Consider the following 13,416-nt stretch of genomic DNA (forward strand, 5'->3'; position numbering starts at 1 on the left):
AGGGTGGCCTAGGGGGCTCTAATGACTGTGACACATGGTGTTAGCATTAACACTAAATGCACAGCAAAATATTACCTTGTTTCTCTTCTTTCTAAATGGTGAGTTGCTTATATTTTCCAAAACACAAACAACATATCCAAAGTTAATGTCAGAACTCTGCAGATTAGGACAACCCACTAAGACTCCGATGATCATTCACTGCCACAACCCATCAGTCAGATCAGAGGTGTCAGCAGATACAAGCTGCTTGATTGATACTTTGTGTCATTGAGCTGTGAACAGAATTTGATTTAGGTGGCTACTTGGAGCCTTTGGGAAGTTGAACAGTATGTCCCTTGCCAATCTATGATTAGCCAGTGGCTCCTTTGTGGTGAGGTAAGGTAACATTGTGAGTCAACTGCCAGCTTTAGCACTGCTGCGTTTCTGAATGTTACATGTTAATGAATTTATGAATATCTAGTTTTTCATATTACTATCATGGGATTACTAGCAGTAGTCACTGTTGTTTCAATAGACTAGACTTTAACCAAACCATTCAAATTTGGTGGTTAAACTCACTCATCTCCTTATTGTATATATGTGTGTGTTGCAGCACGCAATGAGCTTTCCAGATCAGAGGGCCTGCTGTCGAACTCATTAATGGATGGGGAGGTACAAGAGGAACAGAGATCATATTTACGAGATGAAACACGCAGATGAACGTGTGTGAGTGCATACACACACAACAAAGCATACTCTTCCCAGACAGTAGAGTGATGGCATGTAATTATTTCCTCAATGGCCGACCATGTGTTTATCAGAATGTTAATGTATGCATAATAACAGGCTCCGCAACGCCTGCAAGAATGTCAAGGCTGTCGGCCCGTCAATCAAGCCTCAAAATAGAATGGCAAATAAGTATGCACTGCTGTCAAACTAAATGACAGACAGAGCCTCTCCATAGCCCTTGAGCAGACAAATATCAGGGCAATGCATGGGGTGGAATTGTTGTATCAGGGAGCATAGCGAATGGGTGGTCATTTGGCCACAGGCGAACCAGAACCTGAATGTGGGGAGCACTGAGGTGTGGAGCTGCAGGAAAGGAAAACGATAAGACACAGAAAGAAGGCAGGGGAGGTGACATAGTGGACAACAGACATCGCAAACACAAGAATGAATACAGTACGAATCAGAACGGTGATTCAAAGTATATCCACTATGGGGAAGAGAAGACAGTAAAAAAGCAGAAAATAAATTAAGTACCCACTTGTAGCCAGCTCCTATTGATTGTCTGTGGCCTCTGTGGGAGACCCCCTAAACTCCACCCAGTATTTAACTTAAAAAGAAAGAAAAAAAAACATATAAGGAACAAAAGAAAATCGAGGACTGAATCCGTTTTAGTCCTCGAGTGACAGAGTCTCCCTTTCTTTTATTTCTGCTGGATCTTTGTTGAAAGCACATAGGCCTGGGAAATGTGAAAAATGAGTGCACCTGGGGAAAACATTGCATGAGGTTAAATCGTCATTGTCATCGAGTTATACACATCCCAGTTCTCTTAAATGGAAATTGTTTCTAGCCATCACTGCTAGGTAAAATAATAACAATCTTAATCAATGCAGCTCTTTTTGTCCCCCCTTTACCCGATCCCCCATTGCTTGTCAGCATGGCAGCTTTTATCTGCTTTGCCTTATTAAAGAGTGGAACCTGATTATCTGATTTTCTTCAGATTAGTTTAAAGATGGTTCTTTAACGAGGGGATATGTCGAAGAAGGAAATGGGGACAGAGGCAGAGGTGGGATACCAGTTAGGCTCCACGATTGCCTCTGTGTGTGTGTGTGTCCGTAACCCCAAGAGCCTTATCTCAAGATTTTAGCTCCTGTCTGGACCACACATTGTGGAGGATTATGACCAAGGTGTGAGCTGATCTGTTTCCAGAAGACATATGAAATTAAGAGTCAGGCAGACAACAAACATGCACAGCCTGACACATATGAAATAGAGTGAGTTGACTGTGCATGTACTTAGAACTAATTTTGTGAGGACGTTTTTTAGTCCGCTGTGTCAGAAAATGTTAAAACGCTCATAGCATTGGATGCTAATTTTTTATTTTTTATTTATTTATTTATTTTGGGGGGAGGGGGGGGGGGGCTTTGCATTGATTGCAGTCATTCATCACAACAGAGGCATCTTCTTTGTTAACAAATTCCAAGCTCAGTCCACAACAGCGAGGGTGGAACAACAACTCATCAAAGATACAATAGCTTTGTCCTTAAAATTTTACTCATGAGAACATTGCTGTCATACCTGTCACAGACTGTCTGCCACCACAATGCAGTGCATCTCAGAAAACAAGTTGTTTATTCTCCTCATATTACCCATGCCTCAAGCAAAGCTTTAACAAAATGAAGAAGGACAAAAAACAGAGTTTACGATGGGGGAGTAACCCATAATTGTAGAAGAGATGTATGAGAGCCTGCCTGGCCGATTCCTTTCTTCTTCATCTGTTAAGGCAATAAGAGCTGTGGCTGCCACTAGTGAGCTCCAGGCACTTATTGGCAAGGACATTAGGAGCAAAATCTCACCAGTGTAAATCTTTAAACAGTGAGGTCACCTGCACAGATTTAAAAGAATTAATGCCACGGCCCGGGGGACAGGATGACGTGTCAGTCTGTAAGAGCGAACGCCACTGAATCGAGTTAACCAAGCAGAATCATCTTACAATAATCAATTCTTAATTTCATGCTGAGTGCCTCAGATTTATCTGTGCAGCAAGGAGAAAAGGGTGCGCTTTGATTTTCAGCTGTGTTACACCGCTTTTTCAATGCAAAAAGAAACAAAGCACGTGGAAGTGGATAATGATGGGTGGGATTTCTCTGTGCCATTCAAGGGCATGCAAAACACCAACCATATGGCTAAAAGAGTTACGATACTGAAAACCATTGCAATGATAGCAAGGAGACCACTAATGGATGCCAATTACTGCAGATGATATAAAAGCACTCCGTCAGGGTAAATTAAAAAAAATGTTTTCTGGAACCCACCATCAGTCTTGGTAGCTTTAAATTAGAGAGCCAATAATATGTGGTTGCAGTAGCAGTGGAAAACTGCATGATGCATGGAGACATTGAAAGCCTGAAAATGCTTTTCCATGGGGATGTTTCACAGTATCTTCAGCTATTCAGTTAAGTGACCTAATCTCATAGGCTGATACAAGATGTATGATCTTTTTTAGTGTATAATCAGCAATATCCAAGTCAGATCAGTAAGCCCCAGTGAACGGTTTATTGAATCAAAATGAACAGATACTGCTCGGTAGGCAACACTGAAAGCATTAGACGTAAAATATACCGGTATGCAACGTACGATGTACAATACACTTCTAATGAGGCTGTCCTCTGACGTGACCTTGATCAGTGCTCTCACATCAAACTGTTAAGAGCACAGCATGCATACACACAAATACATTTGGGCTCGGGATGCACTTGCTAATCACTGGGGCCAATCTGGTGAAAACAATCACTCAGTTAATTGAGAACTGTTTAGTGGATGAGTGTATCAAACGCATACAAACACACACACCAGCACAGTGGAAGAGAGCTTAAAGGGACGTCTTAGTTATTTACTAACTCATTTCTCTTATCACTTAGGCTTTGTAAACAGCCAATGGGGAGGTAATGCAATCTCCGGTGCTGCTCACTCAAGTCTCAGATCGGAAAGAAAAAAAAAAAAAGAAGGCACACCCCCCTCCTCCTCCTCTGGTCAATCATTCATGGCAAAGCAACTACCTCACAAGGTGATGTTGAACGATGTTGAAAGACTCCTTTGCTCGGTCTCTCTCTGTCTCTCCAGATAGATAGATAGATAGACAGATAGATTAAATAATATAATTACAGGTCTATGCCTCAGTCAGTAGCATGAGACAGAGTATGACTTTTAGATTGATTTAGTCGTTTACCTTGTGTAATTTAATTATAACTAACTCTAATTAACATTTAGAGTTGGAACCATAGTTGTAAGGGAGTCTCACACTCTCCTGTGGTTTGTACTATTTATATATTGATATATATATATATATATATATATATATATATATATATATATATATATATATATATATACATATATATATATACATATATATATAGATAGATAGATAGATATAGAAAGAGAGAGAGATAGAGAGAGATAAACACACACATACTGTAGCTGAGGATTGATTGCTTTCAAGTAAAACAGGCATAGAGTATAAATGGTTTATTGCAATTTTTCTGCTATTTTTGTTCTCAGAAGAGAAGCTTCAGAGTGAACAGCAAGTAACATTTAACCGACCATTACAAATTACTGGTTTGAAAGTGACAAAGTGGGTTGTTCCACTTTGTTATATCTTTCTCCCAACCACCCTCTATTCCTACCTCCCCCACCATAACGCCTACCACAACTACCCGCACATACCACCACACATTATGATCTGGGAAAATGCCTTCTCTTCACATAATACAAAGATTAGGATTCTATCTAACACCTGTATCTGTCGAGTGCTATTAATTTCCCAGCTCTTCCCATTTCGCTCTGAAGATCCGTACTGTGTGCATCGTTACGATAAAGTCACTTAAATGGATGGCTCTTTGGCTAACTGTAGATAATCTTCTCTGAAGAACAGTTATTGTTGCAAATGCTCACCTATGACTTTGTAGCCATGCTGTAATGTATGATGGGCAAAAGAGTCAATTTGTTAAGCAACAATTTCTGTACACCAACACTTGTCTCCTGAAGACAGGTTCTTAATGAAAACATGATAAAATCCATCTTTTGCCAAAGCTGCAGCTCTATGATGTTATTCTTTTTAAATTATGATTCAGAACTAATCATTTCTTGATGGCAATAAAACACTGATAACCAGCCAACATGATAATGTTCAAAATCCCTGTAAGTAGGTAGCATTGCAATACAAATTTACTTTACTTACTAAACTCAGGTGCATTTATACTGCATTTTTGTCTTCATACCCATTTTCAAATACATGTTCAAAGCTATGGTTTTTGCATTGTTTTTAACCATTCTGCTGTCTTTAAAATGCCAGGAAAGTTTCCTGTAAAAATCCACCAAAAAGCCATAATGACAGTCGGTACGCCTATAAACAATTCGAGACACATACCATGACCCTATGACGTAACAGTTTACTTACTTCAGTGTGACTGTGTGTGAGGATTACACTTTTGGCATGACAATAAAGAAATGCTGCATGCATCAGCTTAGGGACGTCGACTTAAAATTTCGATCGTGCTTACGAGAGTTTGTGAAAGAACACATTTATGCTGAGACAGAAATGAAATATTTATGCCGTCAGCCTCTGTTTCCATGTGTTCATCACAACATCCCACAAGTACCATGAAATGGGGAGGGCTCTGTATGCGTTTCCATCTAATCCTGCTCATGCTAAATGAAGGAAGCCGCAATCTTGCATAAAGATATGATCGCTGCATCGACAAACCTAGTTGAGCAAAGCACGTTAGTCATCCATATTGAGCCGCACAAAGAATTCTCCCAACAACATTGCTACTTCACTTATTGCCATAGCAAATTACTCTAACTACTTCCAACTCACAGTGAAGAGCTGGTGTCTCAAAAGTAAAGATTCAGGATAAACATGATATTTTTATTTTTTATTGATACACATATCAGTGTCACATATTTGATTTGACATATTTTTTTAACGTCAAATTCCCTTCCTGATGCCACCCCAAGGGATTTTGAGTCATGGGATCAACCTTGGGGGCTTTTGCTTGTTAGGCAATTATGTAAACCATAAGTAGCAGATTGGCTTTTCAATATGTAATCTGTTACTTATATAAAGGCTGTTTTAAACATAGCGTAAGTCAGTGCCTGTACCTCAATCAGTTCAGTTCTATAATGTACAGCTCACTATTTTGTCAGTCACACCTTTCTCAAGTCATGCACAATGTACTGGACACGTCCTTACTAGCTAAATTATTTAATGTCACTATACAATAACATAGTCTTTCATCATATGAGCTCAACAAGCCGTCACAAACTGTTAAATTGAGTGCTACCACGAAAAAGGCTTTTTAATGTCTGACTGATTTGGACATTTGCATTCTCTGAAAAGGATTGTCTGTAAAAGTTCATGGCTGCTGTTCATGTATGACAACAGCTCTTGACTCATACTTGAGAAAGCACACTTCCATTAACGGGAATTACATAAACAAATGTGACTGCTCTCAGCAGTCTAATCCTACTTAAGTTCAATTGCTCGTGGAGTATTATTGTTGGAAATGTAGCCATAGGTACTTGCCAGTTTCTTTGAGTCTACATTGTCTCAAAACAAGATGTGAAGAATCTAAGCTCCTCTCAATGAGACAGTCACTTATTTTGTTTAGCAAGGACATGAGCTATGTACTACAGCTTTAGCACACTGCGTGTTGTAAGGGATGTTCCATGACAATAGACATAAAGATGAAGAAGATGTAGATGCTGATCAAAAAACTCCCAAAGTCAGAAATATTTAGTTTTCAAAGAAATAAGCATTTTAAAGTAAGGCTTTGAAATCAGCAATTGCTTTTTCAAAATCCAAAAAGTTGAACTACCTGTAAACAAAGCAGAAAAAGTTTGCTAGTATTGATTAGTTCTTTCATTCTGAAAGCAGGAGCATAAAATGTGTGGGAAAAGGTCCTGTGCCATGTCCTTTGAAAAGACACATATACTGACAGGAAATATACAGCGGCAATAAGCCTCCAGGAGATTTCAATTATAACAAGAATAGCACTACACACACACACACACACACACACACACACACACATATATATATATATATATATATATATATATATATATATATATATATATATATATATATATACATATAGAGAGAGAGAGAGAGAGAGAGAGAGAGAGAGAGATAGAATTTCATTGAGTATAAAGTCCATTATTTGCATTCTTACATCTTCTCTATAGGTGTGCTAAAGAAAAATATTAGTTGCTGACCTCTATGGCGGTCACACCAATCACACACAGATTCCAGATAATAATAGGTAGTGGGGTAGAGGTTTGCAACCAAGTGGATTCATCAGTAAAAGTCAAGGTGCATTTCATTTATCAGGATTCTTCATCCTATCAAACTCAACAGCTAGCCAATTGGTATTTCAGGTCCCTGAAATTGGCCTTTAGCCACAAGGCCAGGACCCTTTCTTTCCAATGGTGCACAGACAGAGTAACACATACTCTCTTTGGTGCGGTATTGGTGGATGCACTTTTTATCCTCTCTTACTTTTAATAAAGGAAAACTAAATTGTGTTGTAGTATTTCTCGACATCCACTTTCCATCAGTTTCGATATGTATTTGAACCCCCCACCCCCACTCACCCACACACCCACACACCCACACAGACACACACAAACACGTACACCCACCCCCTAACCGCACACACACACACACACACACACAAACACGTACACCCACCCCCTAACCACACACACACACACACACACACACATACACACACACATATGCAAAAAGACCTAACATATTCCACCCACATCAGGCTTGCTGTCAAGGCATCTCCTTGTAATCGGTAAGACTTCTCGTTTTGCATTTTCCCCTGCATTGCTGATATTCAAATTATTATTCCTGTTGTTGTTAAATAAGCAGATGATGAAGACAACATGAAACCGCACTTGCCTTGCCTTGCAGCAGTTAAGTTTAGATTTGACCACATAAAATGAGTTTACATCTCTTTCATCTAAGAGACAAAAGCTTACAAGAAAATAGTGACATGAATATATTAAAAAAAGAGTACATATTAGGATATGAAGGAAGAAATTCGGTTTCTAGATGGACACAGGGTCCAAGAGATGTTGTACCTTCCTGTCCAGTAATGTGGGCTTGCTAGGTGGATTAAAATAGGTCCTAAGCTGAGTGCTACAGATTGTCAGGATTTAGGGATTTGCTGGTGAGGGATTGATGGTAGTGCATGTAGATCGGGATGGAGATTGAGAGCAGATGGCTGTGATTTGGGCATGATTATCCAACCGATATTGTCACTGATCTCCATCATCCCGTTTCATTTTCTCGTGAAATACAGCTCATCTCAAACAGAGATTCCAACTGCCCCAATCCCAGGCAATGGACTCTGTTAATGGGGAGGATTAAAGGTACCTCGCTATTTGCAATGCCTCTGTTTCCTCTCCCGACCTGATGAAGTCTAACCTTGATTCACAATCACCGCTTGTACAAACATTATGTAACATCTGATCTGCAAGTTTCTGAATTGGATTAAAGTAAGATTCTTTTTTTTTTAATACCTCCTTCAAAATAGAGGCTTTGACACATGTGTTGCAGTGAAACCGCTGAAGCTGTAAAGATTTTGACTCACTGAGGTAGGTGAAACCAGAGCAGATCACAGAATTAGATCATAGGCATTCAGAGAAAAAGGCATTCTGCTTCAGAGAATGGAACAGAGGCCAAAGCGGCTTGCCAAAGAAGGAAATTAATTTGAAGCTATAGCAAGTAGTGAGTGCTGGAAGGCAAACAATATTAATCTCAAACATGAGCATATGTCATCAGGGTGTTTCTTGGCACTGCGAAGTCCATTAACAGCCAGTTTCTATCAAGTGTGATGGTATGTCCAAAGCATAGGCCGCACTAAGGTCAACCAATCTTTCTCACATGGCATATTTAAAACAAGGTTAATCCTGGTGCTGTCTCTGCCTTATTGAGGGTGCACTAATCTGTGCGCTGCATTAAAAAGCCCCAGGAACGTTAGCTTGGAAGCCTGACGACTGAAAAAAACGCTTATTTTTTCTAAACATGCGCTCAAGCATACCCTCAAGCTTACACCTGTGCTTATAACCTGTCAATGTTTCAGCCTTCTGGGAAACAAACATTGTTGACTTTTGACTTTCATTCTTTACGGTCAACATCTCAAAGGCATTGAGTGTTATTGCAAGTCAAACTTCCACAGAGCAAAAAGAAAACAGCCACTTCCATTCATGCTAATCTTTTTTTGTTTTTTTAATGGTAGAGATCTAAGGTAACTTTGTCAACCAACAAATATATATCAAAAAAAAATACAGACACAATATTAAACCATGCCACCTTTGTTTGTGACACTTCATCTGACTTTTGATTCTTTCCCAATTTTTTGTGGTAGGGCGCTCTGCGAATAAGACTGGTGGCATAATTTACACCAGAACAGGGTGTGAGTGTGACTCCCACTACAACAACCTATTAACGAATCCTCACATTGATATCAGTGCCTTGCCTGTGTGATGGAAGCTGTCATGTATGTGTATATGTGTATGTGTGGGTGTTGGGGCCGACATACAAGACCCAGGGCGTATAACAAACATAGGAGCACTAAATCTGGAGTCTGCGGCACCATCAGTAATGAGAGTGAGGAGACACTATGGGGCAAGACTACAACCCCCTGACCTCTTCTTCTTCTCTCCATTCAGTGCATTACTGCCACTTTGTCACTTCAGTCACACAAAAATTGAGTGCGTGGGTTCAGAGTAAGAGTTGTGCCATTGCTACCAACTGTCTCCAGTTGTTGAAGCTTGCTTTTGTCTTCGTGTTTTTTTTCTCTTTTCTATTGCCTCCTTTCAGACATTCAGCTGGGAAAAAAAAGAAAAAAGTTTGTATAGTTGTGTTGACTTCAATGTCACTTTGTCAGAGAACTGTTTAGCTACTTGTCGCCGCAGATTATCTCTAATGCTTCAGCCAACTGTTTCAATGTCAGCACATTCAGTAAACAACATGAATCATTTTCTGCAAATATACAATTTTCAGAAAGCATTATAAGGTCTTAAATCTCAAATCTGTTTTGTTCTTTAGATTAAGTGGACCCACATAGTGTATGTTTAGATTTTCTGGTGAGAAAATAGAACAAGAGTACTGAAGCATCTGTTTTAATGAGTTATAAGAAAGTCAGAGACTTCTCTTGTATTATTGAAATTCAGATTTTTTTAAAAATCTGGGCATAAGAAGAAAAAACTGGCTTTGCTATGTGCGCCACACACTAGAAGAGTGTTTACTAATGCTAATGAGACATTTTAAGCAGAGGTTAACATTCCTTTTCACTGAAGGCTACTCTACTCCTAAGTATGATGGGGAATGGCATGGAGGGACACTGATATTAAAGCTTCAGACTGTTTTTGTTTTCAACCTTGGGAAGGTTTCTAACTCCGTGCTATAGGAATAGAAGCATTATGCTAATGAGAGCTTGCCCTGTGAAGAATACATTTGCTGTTGGAAAACATTTTGGCTTCCGCCTTGGGAGCTAATTGAGTACTCTGACAATGCACTGCTTGGCTGGTTCATGTACACACAGGGGTGGAAAATTCAATTTCGCAGCAGGTTCAGAGCACTCTGCAAGAAGAAGCAAAAGAAAAAGTGGTGCCTGGATTAAAGAGTCTGAGCTGGCTCCGTGGCTCTGTGTCTGGCTCAGTGGGTATACTCTTTTCATTGCACCGTTGTGTTTTATTGTTTTATTGACCAGCTGACAGTGAGACTGAACATGTGAATATACATTAAAGTGCTTGGCAAAGGTCTTTTAAAAAACGCATTTTGGCTTGCCCCATTAGCATAACTGTGAATTTATTATAAATATGCAAAAATGTAAGTAAGTAAGTTAGTTTCGACCTCTTTTGTTATTATGGAGGACGCAGGCAGCGATCAGTCTAATGTGGTAAATGGACCAGCAAAAATGTTCTACTGTCTATATAGTGAACAGTTGGAATTCTATCACAGCATTTTAAGAAAATTTGCAATAATGATATTTCTGACTATACAGAATAAAAAATATTGAACGTTTTATTGATGCTTGCAGCTTGCAGGCTGTCATTAATGACAGACTGCCTAATTTGAACAGGGAATCAAAAGCTGCCAGCAGCAGTGCCAGTATTATAATGCAATAGTAGTGACATGGCAGTATATCCAGTAACACAGTGTAATTTAAATGTAAGCATAAAAGTAGCAAAGTGTTCTCCTTGGAAATGTACAAGCACAAAATCACAGCTTAACACTGTAGCTCAACAAAAAACAAACTGGCTCTTCAGCAGCCTGCATAATACTGTCACATAACAAAAATAAAAAAAATATTTGATACCTGGGATGCTTTATCTTGGGTGGAGCTTACTGCTTAAAACTCTTGTTTCCCCACTATTTCATTTTAGTTATTTCCAATTAATTGGAGTGCAGCTAGCAAGTGCTCCACTGGTTTAGTTTGCACATCACCAGCTGCTAGCATCTCCTTCATCGTAGCCTTATTGTTCCATGTACTAGGGAAAATAAATAGCAATATCATCCTGCCGTGAATTTTTTATATCACATAAAAATTGATACTGGTATTATCACGGACAATATGATATGCCGCAGCCCTGCTATACAGATGGATATTAACACCTTTTTGCCTCAGATGAAACAACAGTGTGATTTTTCTGTCCTGTCTCTTCATTTGAAAGAACGCTGTGAAGATCAACAGCCACTGGCAAAACTTGTGTTTTTGGTGTCCCCTGGATACTTTTTCAACCTCAGGCCAAAGGTGTAACACAGAAAGACAACAGGCGGCATAATCCAACAGTGAAAAAGAATCAGATATGATCAGAACATTGATATGGGGTCTACATGCTCTGTGGTCCGTACTATACTGTGTGTTATTATCAGAGTTGGCAAAAGTACAGACATTCTGTACAAATACTACCATTACAAAATAAAAGTTGAAAAGTCGATTCAACTTCATTACTCAAATAAAAGTAAAAAAGTGCAGGTTCTGAAATGTACTCAAAGTAAGAACGCAGCTCTTTGGAGGATGTTTCTGTTTTTGTGCAAAGCTAACTGAACCTTGTGTTTTATTAAAATAATAACAAAATAATATCAGTAGATTGGAATATAAACTTTAACTCTACTGTTTTTATTCTAATTATACTCAGCTTGAATCTGAAGAAAAAGAAGATAAAAATAGCTCTATTTTGTGTTGCCTACATTGTTGAGGACGACTTTGGATCTAAACAGGAAAATGAGCACAGTCAGGGGTTAAAGTCGCATCGGAGGTGGAGGAGCCCTAAAACTGGTTGTAATAAGTCAGTGTGGGGAAACACAACTCACAATAATTTATAGTGAGAGCTCCAGTAGATTTTCTTAGTGTACAGGCTGTGATCTTTGGGGATGGACACAGCTGAACTCAACATAATGTCAGCAGATATTTCATTAGTCGTCCTGGCTGATTTCCATCCTCTGCACTGACAGTCGATGGATCTCAGAATCATCAACTAAAAGTCATGTGAATCTCTGCTACCCTTTTTGTATCCTTAGTCTGACCATGAAACCACAGCCACTGTGCACCAGTCACACACTGTTTTTTACTGTAAATCCATCACACCAGCTAACCTGTTTATCCTGCACTAACCTGCAGACCATTTTCCTGCAGCCTTTAAATAACACAATTAGTCTACCTCAGTTTGACTTGCATGTTTCAAAATATGAAAAAACATAATGTCACATGTACAGACCCATGATCTAACTTACAAACATGACGGCTTACATGTAAGTTTTAAATGAGCAGTCATTACCTTTAAATACAACCTCTCATATTCCTCTCCTGGCCCCTTTCTTATCTTTCTCCATCTGTGAGTGAAGTTAGCTCTTTCTTTTCTCTCCCTGTGAAGTACAGCAGCTGGACTTTTAGCTAGCAACATGTTGTGAGACACTTAAAAAAACGTTAATCCATCTATGCTAGCTCCTCTTCAGTAGGGCTAGCTAGATGGCTAGATGCTGAAATACTTGTAGACACCTGCAGTTGTTCCGTTGTTGTGTCAAAAAGGCAAAAACAAGCAAACACAGTTTCCACTTTTAACCCCTGGCTTTTGCACACGTCATTTCTTTTTATGCGACATCCCCCGGTGAATAATAAACGAACACCACCGCCTTTCATGTGTTTCGGTTTAGGCTCAAATTTTGATGTTTGGTGTTTGGAGGTTCGCAGTGATAGTACTTTAAAGCTAAAGTAACGAGCCTGTTTTGAAAATTAAGAAGTACAAAGTAAGGATATTTGTTTAAATGCAGGGGGTAAAAGTAAAAAGTATTCAGGAAAAAAGTAAAGTAAGGTACAGATTCCTGAAAATGGCACTTAAGTACAGTAACGAACTTCGTTGTACTTTGTTACTTCCCACCTCTGGATATTAAAGTCTCTACGGGCCAAAATTACAATTTCTAAAAAGCAAAACACACTGTTTAAATGGTCACTTCTTTTCATTTCTGCAGATACCGTTAAATATGTTTTATTACTACATTTTTATTTTATTAGTTTCTTTATAAGGCAACCATATATACATGTAACACAATGATTAATTAACAAACAAGTGAAGCCTGCAAAAAACAGACAAACAAACAAAAACCTATTTAAAGAGCTACTAATTTGA

General features: G+C 39.0%; 1 protein-coding gene across 6 annotated transcripts in view; it reads right to left on the bottom strand.

Annotated features, from left to right (window-relative positions):
- Nucleotides 1-13,416, bottom strand: part of kirrel3b (kirre like nephrin family adhesion molecule 3b) — a 164,667-nt gene that overhangs the window by 133,649 nt on the left and 17,602 nt on the right. The gene's annotated exons all lie outside the window — the stretch shown is intronic.

The sequence above is a fragment of the Neolamprologus brichardi genome, chromosome 14 (genome assembly GCF_056152115.1).
Source record: "Neolamprologus brichardi isolate AB-2024 chromosome 14, ASM5615211v1, whole genome shotgun sequence".
NCBI lineage: Eukaryota > Metazoa > Chordata > Actinopteri > Cichliformes > Cichlidae > Neolamprologus > Neolamprologus brichardi.